The sequence below is a fragment of the Mauremys reevesii genome, linkage group 2, assembly GCF_016161935.1.
Source record: "Mauremys reevesii isolate NIE-2019 linkage group 2, ASM1616193v1, whole genome shotgun sequence".
In the NCBI taxonomy this organism is placed as follows: domain Eukaryota; kingdom Metazoa; phylum Chordata; order Testudines; family Geoemydidae; genus Mauremys; species Mauremys reevesii.
The window spans coordinates 217201446-217226510 of record NC_052624.1 but is presented as its reverse complement, the minus strand read 5'-3'; the positions used below and the strand labels follow the sequence as shown (position 1 = coordinate 217226510).

The 25065-nt window shown below is 40.9% G+C and overlaps 1 protein-coding gene and 1 long non-coding RNA gene across 10 annotated transcripts in view; one reads left to right on the top strand and one right to left on the bottom strand.

The window, feature by feature from the left end:
- LOC120398191 overlaps positions 1-15798 on the top strand; it is a 37208-nt gene extending 21410 nt beyond the window's left edge. For 3 of the 4 annotated variants that reach the window (XR_005594237.1, XR_005594235.1, XR_005594236.1), the window contains 2 exons: positions 12006-12172; positions 13365-15798. This is a non-coding gene — a long non-coding RNA (uncharacterized LOC120398191). Of the gene's footprint in view, positions 1-8076; positions 8200-12005; positions 12173-13364 lie in introns of those variants that run through there. The other variant, XR_005594234.1, reaches the window with a different exon arrangement.
- The window catches only part of SNTG1 (syntrophin gamma 1), a 510494-nt gene that overhangs the window by 103203 nt on the left and 382226 nt on the right, over positions 1-25065 (bottom strand). The gene's annotated exons all lie outside the window — the stretch shown is intronic.

Below are 25065 nucleotides of genomic sequence, written 5' to 3'. Positions count from 1 at the left end.
ATCAGTGATGTTCCAGCAACAAGACCACATTTGAAATTCAATTCAAATGTATTTATTGGACTGCATGGCTGAATGGCCATATGTTAAAGGCCTTGTATCTTGACATGTGTACACCTTTGCTTAAATGAAAATGCTTGGCGCAAGTTTAACTGTAGCATCACTACTGCTCCATCATAATTAAGGCTAAGATGTTGTCATGGATATTTTTAGTAAAAGTCATGAACAGATCCTGGGCAATAAACAAAAATTCATGGAAGCCCGTGACCTGTCCCTGACTTTCACTAAAAATATCCCCGACCAAGCGGGGAGGAGGTTCAGCATCCACTGCTGCTGGGGCTCTTTGGTCCCCATCATTGCAGTGAGTGCAAGCTCTGGAGTCCCCACCATGCAGCAGTTGAGCAGCTATGGGGGGACTCCACTGCCCATGGCAGCAGGGAGCTCTGGGGTCCCCTGCCACCCATGGGGGCTGGGCTTCTGCAGGGTCCCCTCAACCCCATAGCATAGGGAAGGCTGAGAGCTCCAGCCCCGGGGCAGAAAATGTCATGGAGGTCACGGAAGTCACGGATTCTGTGACTTCCATGACCTCTGTGACATAATTGTAGCCTTAATCAGAATAAACATGTTTGTATTATAAGCACCACTTCATGTTGGCATGCCTGAGTTTCTATACTTGACATAAATGGAAGTACCAGCAGTTACAACTGACAGCATCCACATTATTGAACGTACAAAGGAAGTACAATATCAGAAAGCTACCGTGACTGTTTCTGGAAGTGACAAACACAATATGTTTGATTTACTGCTGAAGATATACCAGGAGGATGGCCAATGCTATGAGTTGCAAACAAAAGGGAAAAAAAACAACTAGACTAACCTTGGAAAGAAGTGCAGTTGGTGTCAAGACAATATCTTGGACAGATTAAATGGAATAATTGTAGTTTATATCATCTTTCTGGTAGCTTATGGTGCATAGTTACTAAAGGTCTCAATCATTTTGACTGGAAAGAAGCAGTCAAAGGCAACACAGCAAAACATCACCTCACAGTGTGCATAATATATTCCTCGAGTATCCAAACTTGTAATTTAAAGCGGTTTTACTACATGCCTAAGAAAAACAGCATACAATGCAAATCTATGTACATGATTTGCAGATGAGCTACATTCCTTTTAGCTTTTGATGAAGAAAATTATATAGCCCCTTGAGTCAAGATGCAGTACACACAGCAACTTCCAACCCAACCAGCTTCACTTCATGTGTGAGGGCCTCTTATTTAAAATAGGATTCTGCTTTACATATGTTCAAATTATGTACACTAGACTGTCCTTATCCATGGATACTTTCAGGAACCTACACAGCAGCTGCAGCACCATTCTCTAGAGAAACTAGCTTCTGGAGGCAGTAAGAGATCCCTCATATATACTTTGTTATTTTTTATTTGAATTCCAAAAGCTTAATATAGTTTCTAAAAATGTAAGGAAAAATTCCCATCGAAATTTGACCTTATTTTTCAATGGCATGATATTTTTCCTAGTTGGTTGTTATACTCTTCTATTAATGGAATGAAAGTCCAGGACCCACGTTCAGTTTAAAACAACTAACAGTTCTAAACTCTCATAGTAAGAACAAGATGCAGCTTGTCTAGAGGTTAGAGCAAAAGATTTGGCACTGGGAGTCTGTAAGTCTGTTCCCCAGTCTGTCGCTGATTTACTGTGTAACCTTAATCAAGTCATTTAATCACTCCGTCTCATTTCCCTCATTTGTAAAATGATGATAATAACTTACCCACCTTTGTAATAGCTCTGAAAGCTTCCAAGGATGAAAAGTGCTATGAATATGCCAAATATTCTTCTTCTCATTTAATGATTATGTTAAGATTAAGAAATGTCACTGATCAAATTTGTTTAAGTAGTCTTTGGAGCTGGGGCCAATATTTTTTCACAATGTAAATATATATGCCACATTTCTACAATTACTTTGTGCTACAGATTACTATTTAATCTGTTATCGTACTTTTGCTTTTAATATAAACTGGCTTATACTGTAGCAACAGAGATATTTACATAGATACATATGAGAGCTGGAGGGTAGGGATAGGATACAGAGGGACCTAGACAAATTAGAGGATTGGGCCAAAAGAAATATGATGAGGTTCAACAAGGACAAGTGCAGAGTCCTGCACTTAGGACGGAAGAATCCCATGCACTGCTACAGACTAGGGACTGAATGGCTGGGCAGCAGTTCTACAGAAAAGGACCTAGGGGTTACGGAGGACGAAAAGCTGAATATGAGTCAACAGTGTGCCCTTGTTGCCAAGAAGGCTAATGGCATTTTGGGTTGTATAAGTAGGGGCATTTCCAGCAGATCAAGGGATGTGATCATTCCCCTCTACTCAGCACTGGTGAGGCCTCATTTGGAGAACTGTGTCCAGTTTTGGGCCCCACACTACAAGAAGAATGTGGATAAATTGGAGAGAGTCCAGCGGAGGGCAACAAAAATGATTAGGGGGCTGGAGCACATGACTTATGAGGAGAGGCTGAGGGAACTGGGATTGTTTAGTCTGCAGAAGAGAAGAATGAGGGGGGATTTGATAGCTGCTTTCAACTACCTGTAAGGGGGTTCCAAAGAGGATGGATCTAGACTGTTCTCAGTGGTAGAAGATGACAGAACAAGGAGTAATGGTCTCAAGTTGCAGAGGGGGAGGTTTAGGTTGGATATTAGGAAAAACTTTTTCACTAGTAGGGTGGTGAAGAACTGGAATGGGTTACCTAGGGAGGTAGTGGAATCTCCTTCCTTAGAGGTTTTTAAGGTCAGGCTTGACAAAGCCCTGGCTGGGATGATTTAGTTGGGTTTGGTCCTGCTTTGAGCAGGGGGTTGGACTAGATGACCTCCTGGGGTTCCTTCCAACCCTGAGATTCTATGATTCTATGAGTGTGTCTTGAAAATTATTTTCTATATTATACATTTTCCTCATGAGTTTGTAGCTCCAGATTAAGATGGGTGGGGGGTCATGCTGCAAAAGTCACTTCTATATTTGAATGTCCCCCACATACAGGGTTGGTCTGATGCAGGGTTTTGGGGAGAGAAGGTGGCAATTTAAAACATCAGGGATTAGAATCTTATGGGTATCCCTCCTGCATTCTGTTTAGAATAATTGATGCTTTCATAACTGCATAGAATTAAATAAAAAACTAACAGCTGGCTCACATTCTCTTGCTTATACCCACACACTTTATTTGCTTTCAGGGGCTTGCCTGCTATTACAGATTTCATGGTAAACTGAGTACACGCTTTGGCCAAATGTCTTTAGTAGACTGAGTAAAATGACCTTACTTCAAATGCTTTAAAAAATGCAGTAGCAGACATTTAAGCATACAGGTATGGACTAGGACATTGACCAGCTTTGTATTCAGTGTGTTCAGGTTTGCAAGTTCAGGAGTTTTCACTTCGGTAAATCAATGAAATTTGGCAGTTTGGCATCAATGTTTTATAAGACGGAAGGGCAGTAGAAGGAAATACAATAAAAAGAGAAGTATTTTACTCAATAATATAAAATATAGGCCAATGAAACACCACTTCCTGACTGAATTTGATGCTCTGTAGGAATTCGGCTGTTGATTTTAAAAATATATGTAACACTTATGCACTGGTGCCTGTGTGTAAGAGAGATTCTGCTGCTAGACTCCAATACATTTGGCAAATGTCTGTACCTGAGGCAACAAGAGTTTTTCTGTAGGCATGAGTGGTAACATAAGAAATCCCATCTGGGCTTGCTGCATTTGGCATTTGAGTGAATCACAGCCACCTTTCGCCTCCCTATCCAGCCATGAGAGTGTCATTTCAGAGGAGAATTCTTCCTGACAAGGAAATCTTTGCACTATCTTAATGAGAAGAGACTGTGATTCCCCTTAGTTGGCTTGTTTTCTAAATAAAAAAAAGTTACCAAGCTCTTAGCTTCAGATGCCTTGAATCTAGTTCCCTCCTTAAAGGTTTGGTGTCCTTTCCAGCAGCTGCACCTCTCCTCTCATCTAGCTAGCTTACCGGCTAGCGTCCTACTGACAATGGCAAAAGGGGCATACACACCCCATGATAAGCTTCCAATTTAGAATGGATAAAGAGAAGGTATTTCAGAAAAGGAGTCCAGAGTCAGATGCTGTACAAGATGATTGCCTATAGGGATTTAAAAAAGTTGCAAACTTTAAAAAAAAAGAAATGAGGAAAATATCTTTCCATTCTCCTTTTTATTCAAATATGGCAAAATTGTTTCGCTCAAACTTCTCAGAGTTCACCTTCAGGCATAGAGAAAGAATTAAATTTTTCAGCTCACTAGACAAATGTTGGAAAGTTAGAAGTGATTTAAAACAGGGCATTAGAATGAATGTGCTTACGCAGCCTTACCAATAGTGGTCTCTGCAACTCTATTCTCTGAGGCCCTCATTCTGCAAAGCATTTAAACAGGTGCTTAAAATTAAAAATTCCCCACTGACTTCAAGAGACTTATCCATGCCCTTAAGTACTTTGCCAGATAGTCATAGACATAAGTTGGTAGTTAAAGTTAAGCATCTGATTAAGTGTTTTGTTGCACTGTATAATATATTTTACTTCTAAGAGTAACAAAGTCCTTTGCAAATGTGGAAATGCTAATCCGGAAAATTCTAATGAAACTTGTTGTTAAAATTTGCCAATTCATTGTAATTGAAATGTTTCAGAGATGGGTAGATTTTAAAGTTCTGATGAAAGCTTGTCTACCCAGTGTGTCTATCTGCCCTCCCAGCTCCTCGACAGTCCAGGCTGATATGGAACAGAGAGCCCAGAAGCCTTGGGAGTCTACCCCGCCAATCTCACAGTTCCTTTGCAACATGGATTCCTAGGGTTTCAAAGGTGAAAGGCTCCTGGCTCCATGACGACCAGCCAGGTGGACTGCCCCAAAGAGAGGGCTCCATACCCTTTTGTATTTTGGAATTTGGTTTTCATTCTGAATCAGAATTAAACCAAATTTCATAATATTGAAATTCTCCATGAAATGAATTACCCTTCTATGCACAGATCTAGTGGTAAAAAGTATTATACCCATGATGGAAACTAAAGCAACAAGGGTTACGTGTCTTGTGTCAGGTCACACAGATTGTCAGTGGTAGAACAAAGAATGAAAACAAAATCTCAGCTCCAAGTCTCCTGCACTTTCCACTAGACTGCTTTGTCTCCTTATTTTCCTATCACAATTTGGAGCTGAACTTTTTAGCTCAGCAACAGATAATTTACATTATTTACATAATTATTTACATAATTTACATTACATTTACAAATGTTACAACAATGACTTCCATATCAAGCATGCTCTTACAACTAATGACCAGGCCAACTCCTCTGGCCCTCATTAATGGCTAGGAAAAAATGATAAGGAGGTAATTATTGGTTAGTAGCATGTGTTTCATTTTTATTGAATTCTTTTTATATACTTTTACTCATTGTCTCTATTGGCATATTTAATTTTTTTTTCTTTCAAATAATTTTGTTGCATTCCATGTACATTTTAAGTGATATATGCGACTTCCACATGGTGAAGTAAATAATACTGCTCAATAAAGAAATTGTCTGTTTACAGCAGGGATCATCAACCTTTCAGAAGTGGTGTGCCGAGTCTTCATTTATTCACTCTAATTTAAGGTTTCGTGTGCCAGTAATACATTAACGTTTTTAGAAGGTCTCTTTCTAAAGTCTATAATATATAACTAAGCTATTGTTGTATGTAAACTAATAAGGCTTTTAAAATGTTTAAGAAGCTTCCTTTAAAATTAAATTAAAATGCAGAGCCCCTCAGACCAGTGGCCAGGATCCGGGCAGTGTGAGTGCCACTGAAAATCAGCTTGCGTGCCGCCTTCGGCACGCATGCCATAGGTTGCCTACCCCTGGTTTACAGTATCTCCTATGAGAAATTTGAATATAGCTAGAAGAAATATTTGTCCTTTATTGTGCTGCAGAACACTTTGCCTACCACTGCCAATTGTTTCCACAAATTGTAATGAAATATACCAATTAATATAGGGCCAGATTCTGCCACTCTTACACACATTGTTCTGTGAGCAGTTCTACTGAAATCATGTTCCTTTTACCTATACCATCTTTACTGTATTGGTCCATTAAATGGCAGCTATTGTTCTTTAAAGTATTACTCAATGGAAGAAAGGGTAGCAGAATCTGACTATATATTACTTATTTACTTATACATTACTTATATAATTACTTAGACAACTATATATTTTGAAGGAATGAATGTACAATGAATCCAGTGCTCCAGAGCAATATTTTATATAATGCTTTCTTTCTCATTGTGCTAATGACATTTCAGTTGTTAAGAACAGAATACTACCTTATACTGAAAAAGAAAGCATATGGTACATGCATGCTGAGGAAATTACTACAATACAATACCTCTGAGAGACATTATATAATGAAGTGTCAGTAAAGATATACTGGACCACAACAATGAAAACAGTGTAAGAATACAAGAATTATAAAATACCATGTGTGTCTAACATTGCAGGAAGAAAAATTATATGTTCTTTGAGAAATGGCACATAGGTAAATTATACCATAGTGCAAATTTTGATCTGGTGTGTCAGAATGTTTGAGTTTTTACCTATGCAGCCTTAATATTTTTTAAAAGGTGGGTTTTTTTTGTAAATAGATTTGTGTTCTATTTCCAGAATACAGGCCCCTCTTGAGCAAACCAATTGAACACCTGAGTAATCCCATCCCTATTCAGCAAAACATGTGCTCAGGTGCTTTACTGAATTGCAGCCGTATGTGGGAACTGATGGGAAGAAGAGAGCCCTGTGTCTATTCAGGGATGGGAAAGAAAATAGTCAGAGCTCAATGAGGACCAGAAGTTAGTCTGTAAAGGCAGAGGAGGAGGACACAGTGCCAGCACTTTTATTCTCCCAGTCTGAGTAATGACTTATCTAGCAGCAATTAGGTATTGCACGATGCAATTAGTAAAGGATTTTCCATTTGAGCTGTTAATAACTGAATGAACAAGTAATTAAATGCAGTCATAATTCTCCTGTGGGGCTCACTCCAGTAAATACCTTCAGAGCTCACCTGACGGTCTGGGTCCCTATAGACGAGATTACATAAAATGAGAGTGGTTGGGAGGGAGCAGAGCAAAGGAGGAACTCCCTCATATCTTTCAGCCTAGATGCTGAATCTCAGTGATTTTCTAGGTGTCTAGAGGTTAGGCATGGTGATGCTCAGATATTAAAGACTTTTAGCTGAAGTGAGAGGGATGAAATACTTTAGGATCAAAGGGTTTTCTCTTTTGTTCAAATCTCAGTAAAGGCAGACTTCTTAGACTGTAAATTTGCTGATCAGATAAAAGGACCAAATTCAGGGACGTTTTATGGATCATTAATATGATGCAAGGGCAATTTTTTCCATAGCACTTCCCTGAGGACTAGATAAAGCTGCAAAGCAACTTCCAAGTCACTACAATACAGAGACTCAATGGTGTTAAACCAGCAGTGTTGGAAATGTTCTAGAGGTGGATTCCACCTCTGCAGTTATTAATGCAACTGGAAGTGAATCTCATTTATAAAAGCAAGGAAGAAGGCAAAAGCTTATGTCTCCTTTGGGACTAGGTTTTGGCCTACAAGATGTCCAGTTTCTAAAAATGGATCCTATTTTACTGGCAGGACCTGCTCCAAACCTTTAATGCTCCCGTCGGTTCCTACAGGTACTCCATTCAACCAGGAGGTCCATTCTCTTTTGCTGACTTTAACTGCATTTTGCATTTCATGTAAAACCAGCTGAAATCTGAATAATTTTTTGGCCCATTATAATTCAAGCTGACAATGATACTTAGTTGTCAATGCTGCTGACATCAAGGTAGTCAATCAACAAATTGATTATAATTAGGTACACTATTGCTTCAAACATTGGTGATTAACTGATCAATTTATGAGGAATATTTACTAACTTTCAAAATGTAATGGCAAATGTATTCAAGATTATCCTGGTCAACAGTTTTCCAAAAATACAATTCTTACCCATCTAGGTCTCACCTAGAGGTATTGGGTATTGTCTGGGATACAAAGGAGAATCTAGTGAAGAAAGCAGATGATGTGATAGGACCTAGCGGAAGGATATACTTGGTATTTTGGAAATCTGTGGGGAAGGAAGAGGAGATGAGGGTGTGACGGGAGGTGAGTACATGAGGCTGTGCAAGGGTGGGGGATGAAATTAGGTTCACTGCACTTTATTAATGGATTGAAAATGTTCAAGTAACTGAATAATTTACCCACTGGAATGCCAAAGTACGTTGCATTTATATGATAGCGCAGGAAGCATTTAGTTTAGTTTGCAGCAAGGGAGAGTTCAGTTAGATATTAGGGAAAATTCTAAACATAGGGATAAGTTAAGCAAGGGAACACCTGTGAGGGATGGTCTAAGTATACTTATTCTTGCCTGAATGTGGATGGATGGACTAGATGACCTCGAGTCCCTTCCAGCCCTTCCTTTCTATGATTCAGTGTCAATTCACTGTCATAAAAGATGTTTTTATTCCCTTGAAATAGAAGTAAAACGTCTATGTTTAAAACCACATAGAAAAGGCTCAAAGATTAAATAAATTTCCACAGAAAATGTTTGTCTTTACTTTTACCAAGTAAATAATGCTACATTAGTGGTGACAGACAATAGTTCAGTTCAAAATAACTCCACAGCTCATCCACTACCATTCTTCTTTCCGCCAGGGCAAGCCACCCTCCCCCATCCCTTACTTTACATTTGTCTACTACTGAGCATCTGCCTCCATCTCCATATATCATTCACCCATTGATCCCCAAGCTGCTCCATTTTCAGTCGTTTAACACCATCAACAATTCCTCTTTGGACCATTCTAATACCCACGTTAATGCCAATTTTGAATTCTATAATATTTCATCTCCTAATTCTTAATGCTGGTGATTAATTTCACCATCATATTTTCACCAATATTCATCAGCTGCCATTAAAACCATTCACAGTCAACAATCATGTCTTAGAATCAGACTCTTTCATAGAGAATTTTCATCACTATTGTTTAGCCATTCATTTTATTCCACAATATGCTACATGCAATTTTTTAAACTCTAATAGAGAAAAATTAAACCCAGAAAACCAGTCCCTTCTTTGCCATACAAAAATCCTCCCACTTACTCTGATTGTGAAAAAAATATTTCTCTTATCCTTTTTTCTGTTAGCATCTGGGATGCAAACAAGTCTCTGTTCAAAAGAAAACTTGAATAATTGTACAATTTAAATACCATTCCCCCCCCCAAATTATCCTATTCACTATTTTGATTGTATCAGCATTTTAATTTCAATTATGAGAATGGATCCAGTTGAGTTATAAACTTCCCATAAAGTGTTAGTCTTTTAAAATGTTTAGGGGACTAAACCAAAGCCTGTCAAAGTCAATGAGAATCTTTAAGTTGATTTCAGTGAACTTTGCATCAATTTCTGAAACATTCAGGTGGAACTTTCAAAAGGGCTTAGTGCTGTTCTAAGCCCACTCCCACTGAAGTCAAAAGTAATACTCTCATGGAATTCAATGGAGCTAAGCTAGGCCAAGACAGAGGATTCCTGAAAACTACACCCATAAACTTTCATATATCTATAACTCAAAAATATTTGAGCTATTTCACTTAGACTTAAAACATGCCCACACTTTTCTGGCCTCATGGAAACATGGAAAGATGCAGGTGAAAATTATTTAGATTTATTTCCTTACTCTCTATATTGAAACTTAATGAAACTTTCCTTGCAATTTTCAGATGGCTGTAGGGAGTACAGATAATCCCGTATAGTATGTGCCCTGTAGTGTTTTAGATCTTGTCTGTCAAAGAAAAGTACGTTTTATAATTTTATGGTGGTAATTTTGCTTGAGTACACCTAGATTACATTTAGAATACAACCCCGAGAGCCACTTATGTTCAGCTGCTGTATAGGGAGAGACTTCTAATATCAAAGAGAAACACTACAGATTATGGTTTATCAATTATTTAAAGAAAATATTAACAAAACATTTAGTTCCACAATACAGTGGGGGGTTATGTTAGCCTAAGGACATTTCTGTGCTACTGTTTGAAGTCCATTGTTTATGATGTCAGGAAAATATAACATTAGAAAAGTACTGTTATGTAAGAAAAAGAGGCACAAATATTTTAATAGAATGCAAATTCTGTAAAAATAAGCAAAACCATCCGGTTTAATGAGTAACCTATGTATTCAACATGAAAGAATTAACTGACCAGTGGAAGATTATTTGTTATGTGACTGATTGAGCATTGGATTCCACTGTACATAGGCATATTCATGTCTTATACATGCAAATTTATTACAGTGAAAAATAAAGAATGCTGCATCCATATTGCTCACTCTCTCTAAGAAACTACACTAGCAGAACTAATCAGGAATTTCTTGACTCAAGATTTTATCATCAAAAATGCAGATTAATCAAAACTGAAACTTTTCATGGGAAAGAGTTGATGTTGATAATTTTTTTGACCAAAAAAAGATTGAAATTTCATTTTTTCTCCTGATTTAGAATGGAAAAATCTTCCAAAGTCTCCAAAATGTTCATGGGATGGGAAAACTGTTTCCTTGACCAACTCTAAGTTTTCACATTATTTATTGGTGAAAACCCTGCGAAATTCATGAGGATAGTTATCAAAAAATAATATCATGCACTCATATAACACCTTTCATCTATGTATCTCAAAGTACTTTACAAAAGTGGTTAAGAAACTTTATCCCCATTTTAAAAATAGGAGAGCTGAGGCAGACAGGTAAATTACTCCATGAAACAGCATTATTCAGAAAGAGTAAAGGTATCAGAATCCAGCTTTAAATGATTTTCTAAGACCACCCATCAAGCTACTAGTAGAGTCAGAAATAAAGCCCTACTCTGTTTTGGGGAGGGGAGTATAGACACCCACATTTGTGAAATGGCAGTATCATTAGCAACAGGGTTCCTGAAACCCATACTGCTGTTCTAATAGTAAAGAATTTTACCTCCTTGCTTATCTCTTTGTATCAATTTCATCTCCATCTCTAGTACTCATCTACACATATAATGCTACAATGAAGATACTACTATGCTAACAGGAAAGCTTTTCCCGTCAGCATAACTAATCCATCTACCTGAGAGGCAGTAGCTATGTCAACAGGAGAAGCTCTTGATGGAAAATGGGGTTTGGCGTGTGTGTGAGCATGAGTGTGAATGAGTGTTAGAATGTGAGTGTGAGAGTGTGTGAGAACAAGAGAATGAATTGTTTTATTTCCATGGAAAATTCTGATTTTTGCATCAAAAAAGCCAATGCCCATAAACTGAACTATTTTGATTTGAATATACTGCCATGTTTACTTCTAGGAGTTGTATGTTTCTCCTCTATAGGCTAGGCTCCCCAGCCAGACTACATCTTCCATGATTCGACTGCCTTCCCTCATCATGGGAAGAGAGAACTGGTGCATCATGGAAGATGTAGTCCAACCAGGGAGCCCAGCCTGTAGAAGAGAATGGGAGCATGAGGCAACCACCCTACAACTCTTATCAGGCAGAATGACAGCCTTTCAGAACTGAGACATTTTGGTTTTTCAGCTGAAATATTTTGGTTTTGATTTTACACTGAAAAATTGAACTTTTCAGTGGAAAATTTTGACAATTTCCCCCACTTTTTGGTCAAAATTTTCACAGGAAAAACATCAATTTTCTGATCAGTTCTAACTGTGTTCTACAGTCTTTAAACTTAGAGGCTCAAGGATCCTTTCTAGAAAACTGGGAACACGGAATGTCACAGAAGTAGGAATCATTAAGCTCTGTGATCAGGTGCTAATCATGTGCCACGTCCAAGTGCCAGTCATGCCTGTGATTCTTCTTCCAATGTTCTACCAAGGGTGTGTCTATTCCTCTCTCTGTAGTACCACCCTCTCTCTCATTCTGTCCCTTGTTATCTCCCCCTTCTTTCAGGATCATAATCAACTGAACAGCAGAGAGAGAGAGAGATGAAGAGTTCTTCCCTGAGCAACTGGAGGTCAGCACTGTTGTGGAAGACAAAGCTAGCGCATGCTTCAAACATTTCTGCCGGGAAATCCCAATTTGCAAAGCATCTGCTCACTTGCGGAGACGCTCACAAGGTGAGAAAAGCAACAACTACAATGAATGGAGAAACAGGAAAAAGAAAACAACTGCTTTCATTTTTGTCTGTCTACTTCATTATGTGGCTGATGCCACTGCTTTCAAACAAATGGAAAATACTGGATTGGCTTTGCCTACCCTGAGGATTTTCCACAGTAAACACAGAATGAAAAGAAACTAAGAACACTATATGAACTATAAGATACTTAATTCACAAACTCAGTGGGCCACAAACTCAGTGGCTTCAATACTCAGATCTGGCCAAGCTATACTTGGTGGCTGTACATTTCCTTTGTATTCCCATAACCCCACAAGGCTGTTGGGCTCCAGTTCAGTCTCTGGTGTAAAGTTAGAGCAGTCTCAAGGGACCATTTAGCCATCTATGGATTGCCAGAGAATAGCAGCAGGTGGTGTAGAGCAGTCGTAACTGATGGTACCAGCCATGAAGTTCTCTGCCCTTTGGGAATCCTCAGCTGCTCAGTTGAGAACAGCTTTATGGGGTCCTGCTTTGGTGGCATTGGCAAGAATTTGGCCATATACTAACACACAGAAATATTATACATACACATGTAAACCACATTTAGTAGTAGCTGCAGTTGTGGTAGGATATGCTCAATCCACCAAAAACCTTTAAAGAATGCAAATAAGAAGATAAGGAGAAAGACTTGTGCATTCCTTTCCACCTTCATACTGCCTACAATATTATTGATAATGCAACTCCATGAGCTTTCTGCATCCATCTACAACCTATACCAAAAACAATGTACCCCAACTTCGTCAAAACTGCACACTAAAAAAATCCTTCACAGTAACCTATGCTTTTATATCTATTATGTCAACAGATCAACACACTGACTGTCATCTATTCAAGCATTTGGGAAGTTATTCTGCCTTAGCACTGCTGAGATCACTGTTAAGCTTTTGTGTTTGAGTGCAAGTTCGATGAAGATGGGGTACACATTTCCTTTTCATATCTACTGAAGATGGAGGGATAGCCCTTTGGAACACTGGAATGTGCTATCAGTAGCTTTGTAGGCTGTACAAAGATGAAAAGGAATGCACAAGTCTTTCCTTTTCAGGTCTTATTTCCATTATTTTAAGGTTTTGGGTGAGTGGAGCATGTCCTACCACAACCTCAACAGCCACAAAACAGTTTTCATTAACTAGTTTCCTGGGGGTGTTTTTATGCAGTTTTGGTATACCTCAGTCCAAGCTTCCCAAAGTCAGGGAGGAGAGCTGCACCTGCCTGGTAATCAGAGAGAAAAACTGCACTGCTGAAGCTGCTCCTGATGATGTTGACCTTTCTGAAGTGTGGGAGATGTAACAGTTGCCTCAATAAACATTTTATGGTGATGCATAATTACAAGAGCAACCCTACATGTTCAACAGTGATGATGTAACCTCGAAGCTGGAGGGAACCTCCATGAAGGAGACTGTTTCATCACTCACTTCCCTAGATGCTCTGTAGCCTCTCATAATTTTTTGGAAACTAGACACAGCTGCAGAAGCAGGGTATGTGCCTGCACTGAACAAGAAGGCATGCAGTGCCCACTGCGATCCCTTTCCTCTGAGCCTGTATCCTGACAGTATGAAAAAATCTTTCTCAACATTCAAAAATGCCAGTATGGGACACTTCCAAATATGAGAGCTACCACTCGCCAACATTGGGGATTGAATAGATGACCTCCAAAGTTACAAGCATAAGTCTTTGTAGGTTGTCCTAAAAAGCCGAAGTCTCAAACTGAGAGCTGTGAGACTCCCATCCTTTGTGGACTGGATACTGGGGGACATGAACATGGGTACATGGGGAGTGGAACACATAGCACACTGAACTGTAGGTTACACAACTAAATGTGTGACAAATGACTGAAATGTGAATCTTGTGTGTTCTGCTTTTTCACACTGTAGTTTGTAGATTATCACAGTTTTTACGTACAAAATGTGTATTCGAGAGTACACTGAGTACATCACATGCACCAACCGCTGTCCCTCTCGATCAGCAGCAGTGTTTGCCCTCCTTGACTTTCAGATCCCTATGTTAGATTTAAGTGCTAGCCCCTTTGAATAGCAGCCATGGGAGGAGGGCTTGGCACACACTTTCACACTGTGTTACAAAACTAGTTACTATTCAGCAGAGAAGTATGGCTTATAGTAGTGGCTAGAGATAGCATAACCCAAACTGGTTTAGTCACTCAGAAAGGCAGTGCAGTGGATAATATTGGGGCGTGTCATATGAGAGACTGTGTTCTGTGCCTTCACCTATTAGCAATCTGATAATGAATGAAAAACAGAAGCAGGGAGAAGGGACCAGGTTTCATCAGCTGTTCCAAACTGCCTTCCCTGTTGGGTAGGGTGACCAGATCACCACACTAAAATATCGGGACACATTGGGGTGCCATCAGCCCTACCCACAGTCCACTCCCACTCCTCCCAGCCTCTGCCCCCACTCTTCCCCAGGTCCCGCCCTCTCCCCGCTCACTCCCCTCATGCCCTTCCTCATCCCCCAGCTGCCACTGGGTTGCTGCATCCCTCCTCAGTCCCCTACCCACCGCTCACCTCCCCACCCGCCCACCTCTTCACCCCCCCCCGCCTGCCACTCACCCCTATGGCACCGACTCTCCCTCTGCTGGCTGGGTGCTTGCCCACCCCCCGCCTCTTTCTGCCCCTGCACCGCCCTCGCCTCGCCCCCATTCCACCGCCTTCCCCCAAATCCCCACCCCTGCCCTCCCTCTTCTCCACCTCCTACCCTGAGCGCACCACATCCCCACTCCTCCCCTCTCCTGGAAAGCGCTAAGTGCTGCCAAACAGCAGGGATGCAGCGTGCTGGGAGGATAGGGGGAGAAGGAGGTGAGAAGGGGGGAGCTTGGCTGCAATTTTTTCCCCATGGGTGCTGCAGCCCTGGAGCACCCACGGGGTCAGCGCCTCCCTCCCGCTCACCTCCTTACCTGAATATCGGGACAAATGGTGTCCTGATTGGACATTGATCAGGATGCGGGACAAACGGTTAAATATCAGGACACCTGGTCACCCTAGTGCTGGGGCTTATAAACTTAGTGAGTTGCATGGGAATTCAAACAAAAGTTAGAAGAGATGAGATTTGACCTGTCAGTTGCCTCTTTCCCAGCTCAGGCAACTTTCCCCTAGGCTAGTAGGATATTTGCTGAATCTCTCAGTCTCTCTGTTCCAGATGTGAGTGACAGAACTCACAGCACAGCAGATCTGTCATCAAATTAAAATCCTTTGAGTTCAGTTTGGCACACATTTTCTGTTATGGACAAAAAGTTATGAAATGCTCTGTAGACAAACACTGCCCATGCATAACCAATATTCTAGGAATTGGCACATGAGGAGTAACAACGTGGAAAAAGGCTGGGTCCCAGAGAGTGTTAGATTTCTTACACAAGGGTTACAAAGAAAAGCAGTCCAGTGAATAATCACCAAAGGGGATAATATTTTAATTCTTCTTTTTGAATCAATTTATTTTTCATCAAACCACCACAAAAAACTTCAGTACTGTAATACTCAAAGCCTATAGCCTGTGGTTTGTTTTTTGCCATTTCAGTGACATCTTTTACAAAATTAAGTTTTAAAGATGTAAAGATAAATTTAAAAAAAAAAAAGTATATGAACACCCTCAATAACTAATCTATTTAAATATTTCCAATAATAGTGAATTATTACTGTATAATACTTGGAAATGCAGCCTCTTTCTTCAAAGTATTTCAAATACCTTTCCCTCAAGCAGAGGTCTCCAGAGATAATGATATTGTAAAGAAAGTAGCATATTGGGAAAAATTAAGAACTGATGTCACTATTTTGGCAATACTAGTTGTGGTTCCAGTTATTATGATATTTATGATCTACTTGTTTTTGGGTATAGTTGCTATAAAGTATTAAATATATTGAATTAATGTAAATTCACAACATTGCAATAGTTAGATATTAAAATTGCAATAGATAGACATTAAAAATAACTGCTGTTTTTCAGTCTTAGGTAAATAAGAGCCACATTATTATTTTTTTTATGTCAACCTTATAATATTAATCGCCAGCCTAGAATGGTCTGCTCCCCTTCTAACTTCTGCTAGTAACATTACCTCACAGAAGTATTAATTAAGAACTGTGGGACAAATTCAGATCTAATGTAAGCCACAGAACCTACCAACACACTCCACTAAACCTTGTGACTTTGTTCTGATCTTGGCTCTCCGATGCTCCCGACACAGACCTGGGACAGCGTGACTTTAACAGAACCATGCTGACAGGACTAATGAAGCCCAGTGGCACTCCTTGAGAACCCTCCCACTGCTGCTTAAAGGTGAAGGAGCACCAAGAGAAACAGAATACAACCACTAGCCATATCACATTTGCTTCCTGAGCTCCATGGAGCTGGTGGAAGAGGATACATGCTCCCCACGACCTTCCCCTGCCAACTCAAGGATCCCTGGACCCTGGGGAGTCTAATATACAGACTATGGGAATGCTGCTGTGGAAGAGGCCATGTGGGGGAGACATGCACAAAGTCCCTTCCATACACAGACCATGAATTCATTTTATCAGCCTCCATTACTCATAAAATCCAAATTTTGGTTACCCTGTTAACAGACCTTCTGAAAACCAAAATCTGGGATTTCCATTTAGAACAGATTCCTCTATCCTCTCTGCTATCAACCACAGCCCAGTGGTCACCCTTTTGCAATACCTATTTGCTACTGATTGCCAAATTCAGCCATTTAAATATGTCTGATTTGTCTCTCATTTTGTGAGAATTTAACCAACTATTTTAACATACTTAGCCCTTGTAACATTTTAACTCATTCTTTGCCCATTCAAGCATATTCCACACAAAGAGATACTGTGGTACCTACTTGGGCTTTGTGGAGTGTTTTTTTTTATTACTGTTTTCTTCACTCACAGTTACGCTTTTTAATATCCAATCTGGACACGCCAGTTTGTATTCAAAACAAGAAAGTCTATATAGAGCAGGGGCGGCTCTAGGCACCAGCAAAACAAGCTGGTGCCTAGGGCGGCAAAATCTAGGGGGTGTCCCCTGCGGCCGGGGGGGGCGGCAGGCTGGGCCGGCGGACCTGCCGCAGTCATGCCTGCGGGAGGTGCATCGGAGCCCCGGGAGGACTGGACCTGCCGCAGGTATGACTGCGGACGGGGCGCTCGTCCCGCGGCTCGGCTGGACCTCCCGCAGGCATGACTGCGGCAGCTCAAGACCCGCGAACCGTCCGCAGCCACGCGGGACCAGCGGTCCCTCTGCAGTCATGCCCGCGGGAGGTCCGCTGCTCCCGCGGCTCCGGGGCGCCTCCCGCGCATGACTGCTTGGGGCGGCCAAAAACGTAGAGCCGCCCCTGATATAGAGAGAGTTGGAAAGCAATGAATTAATTATGTTACAAAGTTAGGAGGTCATGGAAGTTTCAAGCAGAAAGAAACAAAAAATGAGTTGTTGTGTATGAAACCTTTGTTCAGTAAAACAACCCATGGGTTTAGTTTATAAAGAACACATTTCAAGTCATAGTTTGGCAGAAAAAGAAAGATTTCTGACTTGAAAATCCCACAAGCAAAGATACTAAACCTAATGCACTCTTAAGGGGGACATATAGTGTCTGTTGTTCCTTTTCAACAGAGCAAACCAGACTACAAAGTGTAATTAAAATACTCTCTTACTATTTTCGCTTTGTTTCTGTATGCTGTAATATGCTGGTTAGCTTATTGCATTGTTTTAGCTAAGTAAAAAAAAAAGCTTATTTCTAGGTCATTGTAACATATTCATGTTCTCTTTATTGTTCTCTCTCTCTATTTTTAAACTTGGTTATTGATTAAATTCATAAATTTGATGACTTTGAAAGGTCAGCCTTGATCAATATCTATTCTCAATTATAGTTTTACTTCAAAATTTGCCAAATTTATTTATTTATGATGGATCCTAAAATTATCCATTATCTGAGCCAAATAAAAATTAACAATGACTTTGATATTACCCAAATACATCCAATTAATATGATTTCTGGATTAAACCCTGAAGTATTTATTCATCATAGCAAAGCAACGCACAATTTGAATTCATAAAGAGAATAAAGGCGAGCAGGTTTACATATAACACATTTTATATTTACTACACACATAAAACCCCTAAATTAAAAGAACATTATTAAGGTTGTAAAGTCAAGGACTCAAAAGTTAGGAAATACCAGAATTAAAGTTGCCTGTGCAACCTCAGTTCAGCTACCTTGTATGTATGCATTTTGAAACCGTCTTTTATTACATCATCATGACACTATTTTTTCCACAGGACCCTTGCCTCATTCAGTGTACGAGATGGACAGTGCTCACTGAACGAGCAGCTATTCAATATTTCTCCTCATGGTGCAGTGTGTGGCCCCAGGCCTTATTTACTGCACACTATTCAAATCCTGCTCTGAAGACGGAATTATTAACTTCCTCATGGACTTTTCTTGGGTGTTCATCAATATAGTATCCAAGCGCTTTAAAAAAATCTATACATTTTCAGAAGATCTCTGTGAAAGTAGGGTCTGGTTATTATCCCGATTTTACAGAGGCACAAAGATTAAGGACAAAAGTCTCCATTAATTTTTGTGCTTAATTTGAGACAGTTAAGACTTTTAGCAGTAAACAGCATTATATAGCACCTTATATGTTCAAAGCACTCATATGTTCAAAGCAGTGAGCTCAGAGTGATGAGTGCTTCTGCAAATCAGACTTCCAGGGTCTAAACACAGGCAACCAAAAATGAGACACAGTTACTGACCACCTATGTAATAAGGTAATAATTGGAGATATACCAATCTCCTAGAACTGGAAGGGACCTTGAAAGGTCATTGAGTCCAGCCCCCTCCCTTCACTAGCAGGACCAATTTTTGCCCCAGATCCCTAAGTGGCCCCCTCAAGGATTGAACTCACAACCCTAGGTTTAGCAGGCCAATGCTCAAACCACTGAGCTATCCCTCCCCAGTAATAACTGGTTTGAGTGATTTGCTTAGCATCACACAGGATGATCTGGAGCAAAGGCAAAGATAGAATCTAGTTTTTGAGGGCAGCATTCAACTGCCTTAACCAAGAGACCATCCTTTCCCTTCCTGCCCCACTCTGCTTCACTCACTACACACCTTCTAACTTCTGCAACAAATGTGTGTAGGACCTAGTCTACTCTAACTGTCTCCTTCATTATGCAACTCTGACTCATTTCCACCTTAGGTCCATTCTGTGCACTAAATGAGGTAGGGGTCTGGTGGAAAAAGTAGCACATTATCATGTAATTAATGACTGTATCACAATTCATAAGTGCAAGGGCGCAAATTAAGGTTGCACAAATTAATGTGGAGGCAAAAGACATATCTGGCTTCAAGACTAAGCTTGATACGTTTATGGAAGGGATGGTATGATGGGATAGCCTAATTTTGGCAATTAATTGATCATTGACTATTAGCGGTAAATATGCCCAATGGCCTGTGATGGGATGTTAGATGGGGTGGGATCTGAGTTACTAAAGAGAATTCTTTCCTGGGTGTCTGGCTGGTGAGTCTTGCCCACAAACTCAGGGTTTAGCTGATTGCCATATTTGGGGTCGGGAAGAAATTTTCCTCCAGGGCAGATTGGCAGAGGCCCTGGCGGGTTTTCACCTTCCTCTGCAGCGTGGGGCACGGGTCACTTGCTGGAGGATTCTCTGCACCTTAAAGTCCTTAAACCACGATTTGAAGACTTCAATAGTTCAGACATAGGTTACGGGTTTGTTACAGGAGTGAGTGGGTGAGATTCTGTGGCCTGTGTTGAGCAAGAGATCAGACTAGATGATCATAATGATCCCTTCTGACCTTAAAGTCTATGAATCTATGAAACTTCTGAGTGCCTGATTTTGAGTCCTTGCTACAAAGTATGGGGTTCTCAAGTAAGAGGTTACCAGCATTTTTTTCTCTAGCCTTGTTCTCAGAAATGGCTGAATTGTTTTGGTTGAAATGTAAATAAAAGGCCTGAGACAGACACATGGCATGAAAAATTTCAGCCCAAGTGATATTAGATGGTGCTGCTACCAGCCCTGCCTCTGTCTCTATATATGTACACATATATATTCCATGTTTTATTAACCATGCCAAAAACTCAGCATGCACAACTTACCTGCATTATTATTATTTGTATTACCATAACACCTATAAGTCTGAGATTACTTAACGTATGACCCCCCAAAACATTTTTGAAAACTATCCTTGGAAAGTTGTAGTTGAGCATCCTCACCTCATGGGCACCTCTTTGTCTCTGGTCATCATGTGACATGGGGCCCTTGTCTCTGGTGCCCCTACTAGGCTCTCTCCTGGACCTGCAACAGCCTTTATCAGCCTGTCTTCCTCACAGTCCCCTCTGGGTGCTCTGTGGCTTGGCCCTCCAGCGAAGTCACATAAAAGTCTAATCCCTTTCCAGGGTAGCACAGGCAAGCCCAAATGAAAGTACAAACAGATCTTCAAACTAACAGACCTTCTGCCCCTCTCAGGTTTCACTGTAGTTCCCTCGTTTGCCCTACCCCAGGGCTTCCCTTGCAGGTGCCTAACCTGCTCTGGTTGTTTCTTCCTCTGTTGTATCCTGCCTGTTAAGCCCTGTCGCAATGCTTTTCTCTGCCAGAGAGACCTGTCTCTTCTGTATGAGTGGGTAGGCATGTTAGTCTGTATCCACAAAAACAACAAGGAGTCTGGTGGCACCTGAAGAAGTGTTTTTTTACCCACAATAGCTTATGCCCAGATAAATCTGTTAGTCTTTAAGGTGCCACCAGACTCCTTGTTGTTTCTGTCTCTTCTGCAAACTTTCCCCAACTGAGCTTCCTCAGTTTACTTATAAGGCCTAGCTCCACCTCATCCGGCAACGAGTTAATCACTAATTGGAGTTTTTTCCTGTGACCCAAGGATCTCTGGATGTTAAATGGCTGAGGGCACAAGAGTACATAGATGCCCTGGGTTCACCAAAAGAATACCATGCAAGGGCTCTAATGAAAGCCTGTGTCACCTTGGTCATCATAATCATTGCTGGATGTCTGTATGTAAAATCTGAAGAGTTATGTATACAGTAACTCCCCACTTAAATGTCCTCTCGCTTAACATTGTTTCGATGTTATGTCCCTCCTCCATTACAGAATATGCCCCATTTAAAGTTGTGCAATGCTTCACTATAATGTCGTTTGGCCGCCTGCTTTGTCCACAGCTGGCAGCATTGGCCAGCTCTGTATTGTCTATAACTAGTAATAGACCAGTCTATTATAATTCTTTGAGACAGTGTACAAGCATGTGGACAAGAGTGATCCACTGGCTATGGTGCACTTGAACTTTGACAAGATCCCTAAGCAAAGATGCCTAAGCAAAGTAAACGGTCCTGGGATAAGAGGGAAGGTCCTCTCATGGATCAGTAACTAGATAAAAGATAGGAAACAAAGAGTAGAAATAAAAGGGTCCAGTTTCACAGTGCAGGGTGATAAAATATCAGGGTATCCAAGAAATCAGTGTTGTTCAACATAAATAATGTGGAAAAAGGAAGCAAACAGTGAGGTGGCAGACGACACAAAATTACTCAAGACAGTTAAATCCAAAGCTGGATGAGAAAAGTTTTAAAGGGATCTGACAAAACTGAGTGACTGGGCAAAAAAATGGCAGATGAAATTCAGTGTTGATAAATGCAAAATAATGCACATTGGAAAACATAATCCTAACTATACATATTAAATGATGGGTCTAAATTAGCTGTTACTACTCAAGAAAGATCTGGGAGTCATTGTGGATAGTTCTCTGAAAACATTCACAAAATATGCTGCAGCAGTCAAAAAAGTGAACAGAATGTTAGGAACCATTAGGAAAGGGATAGATAATTAGACAGAAAATATCATAATGGCACTATATAAATCTATCATTTACCCACACCTTAAATACCACAAGCAGCTCTGCTCATCCCATCTCAAAAACTATTTTAAAATTGGAAAATATGTAAAGAAGGGCAAAAAATAAAAATGATTAGAGGTGTGGAACAGCTTGCTTTCCTGGGCAACACAGTATGGGGAGGAGGTGAGCAGCCCTCAGTGGTTAAAGAACAGGTTAAGGACTATTTAGAAAAGCTGGACATGCACAAGTCTATGGGTCCAGACCTAATGCATCCAAGGGTGCTGAGGGAATTGGCTGATATGATTGCAGAGCTTTTGGCCATTATCTTTGAAAACTCGTGGAGATCGGGGGAGTCCCAGACGATTGGAAAAAGGCAAATATAGTGCCCATCTTTAAAAAAAGGAAGGAGAACCTGGGAAACTACAGACCATTAGCCTCACCTCAGTCCCTGGAAAAATCATGAAGCAGGTCCTCAAGGAAACCATTTTGAAGCACTTGGAGGAGAGGAAGGTGATCAGGAACAGTCAACATGGATTCACCAAGGGCAAGTCATTCCTGACCAACCTGATTGCCTTCTTTGATGAGATAACTGGCTCTGTGGATATGGGGAAAGCAGTGGATGTGATATAGCTTGACTTTAGCAAAGTTTTTTATATGGTCTCTCACAGTATTCTTGCCAGCAAGTTAAAAAAGTATGGATTGGATGAATGGACTATAAGATGGATAGAAAACTGGCTAGATTATCAGGCTCAACAGGTAGTGATCAATGGCTGGATGTCTAGTTGGCAGCCGGTATCAAGCGGAGCACCCCAAGGGTCAGTCCTGGAGCCGGTTCTGTTCAACATCTTTATTAATGATCTGGATGATGGGAAAGACTGCAGCCTCAGCAAGTTGACAGATGACACTAAGATGGAGGGAGAGGTAGATACGCTGGAGGATAGGGATAGGGTCCAGAGTGACCTAGACAAATTGGAGAATTGGACCAAAAGAAATCTGATGAGGTTCAACAAGGACCAGTGCAGAGTCCTGCATATAGGACGGAAGAATCCCATGCACTGCTAAGGCTGTGGACCAACTGGCTAAGGAGCAGTTCTGCAGAAAAGGACCTGGGGATAACAGTGAATGAGAAGCTGGATATGAGTCAGCAGTGTGCCATTGTTGTTGAGAAGACTAATGTCATATTGGGCTGCATTAGTAGGAGAATTGCCAGCAGATTGAGAGTGAGGCTACACCTGGAGTATTGTGTCCAGTTTTGGTCCCCCACCTACAGAAAGGATGTGGACAAATTGGAGAGAGTCCAGTGGAGGGCAACGAAAGTGATCAGGGGTTGGGGCACATGCCTTACGAGGAGAGGCTGAGGGAATTGGGCTTGTTTAGTCTGCAGAAGAGAAGAGGGGATTTGATAGCAGCCTTCAACTGTCTGAAGGGGGGTTCCAAAGAGGATGGAGCTCGGCTGTTCTCAGTGGTGGCAGATGACAGAACAAGAAGCAATGGTCTCATGTTGCAGTAGAGGAGGTCTAGGTTGAACATTAGGAAACACTATTTCACTAGGAGGGTGGTGAAGTGCTGGAATGGGTTACCTAGGGAGGTGATGGAATCTCCATCCTTAGAGGTTTTTAAGGCCTGGCTTGACAAAGCCCTGGTTGGGATGATTTAGCGGGTGTTGGTCCTGTTTTGAGCAGGGGGTTGGACTAGATGACCTCCTGAGGTCTCTTCCAGTCCTAATTTTGTATGATTCTATAAACAGCTTCCATATGAGGAGAGATTAAAAAGACTGGGATTGTTCAACTTAGAAAAGGGATGACTAAGAAGGACAGGGGGTATGATAGAGGTCTATAAAATCATGAATGGTATAAAGAAAGTGAAAGGAAACTATTATTTACCCCTTCACATAATACAAGAACAAGGGGTCACCCAATTAAATTAATAGTCCACAGATTCAAAAGAAACAAATGGAAGTATTTCTTCACACAGCTCACAGTCAACCTATGGAACCCATTGCCAGGGCATGTTGTGAAGGTCAAAAGTATAACTAAGTTAAAAAAGAATTAGATAAATTCAGGGAGGATAGGTCAATCAGTAGCTATTAACCAAGCTGGTCAGAGATGCAACCCCATGCTCTGGGCGTTCCTAAACCTCTGATTGCCAGAAACTGGGACTGGGTGACAGGAGACGGATCACTCAATAAATTGCCCTGACCTGTTCATCCTCTTTGAAGCATCTGTCACCAGCCATTGTCAGAAGACAGGATACTGGGCTAAATGAACTATTGGTCGTACCCAGTATGGCCATTCTCCTTTTCTTATGTTCTTGCCTGTTTTGGGATGGAATTTTGCAGTTCTATTATATTACACAATGGGTATAAAACCACATCTATGCCAGTTGCTTATTACTGAGTAGGTCTGACTGAACACCTGTGTTTCTTCCCTTCAGGAGCTTGTGATCAATTTATCTAGATATTAGCAGCCTTCTTAAAGTAATGTATGTTTAACAGCAAATGGAACAAACCATTACAGAGAATGACTGCATAACAACCTATATCTATAGTCAGTCTAGTCTAAACCTCTCAAGTTACAGGAAAAGAACAGACCCAGCTTAGATTCTTTTAGGAAGCCTAGGAACTCTTGAGACCCAGCCTGGTGTCAGCTTTCCTTCCACACAGTCTCTCCCCTCACCCCCAGCCTATCCGACCCCAGGAAAAAAAAATCTCTTTTCTCGAAGCCCTACCATCCTTTCTTGAGCCCAACTGCCATATTGCCCAGTGGTGTTTGTTACAAGGCCTAGGCATGAAGTCTTCAATTTGCCTTATGCTGCTTTCTCCCAGTGGGCCAGTCAGGCCATCTAGGAAAATGCCCCTGTAATTGTTCCATTGTTTGACAGTTAGACCTGTTAGTCTTAATGGCTTACAATTACAGGTCTCCTGAGTGTGGGAGTGTGCTAAAATTGTCTGCACAATCTCAGAAATCCTATATATATACACACCCTATTTTAGGTTTAGATACAAATTCATCACC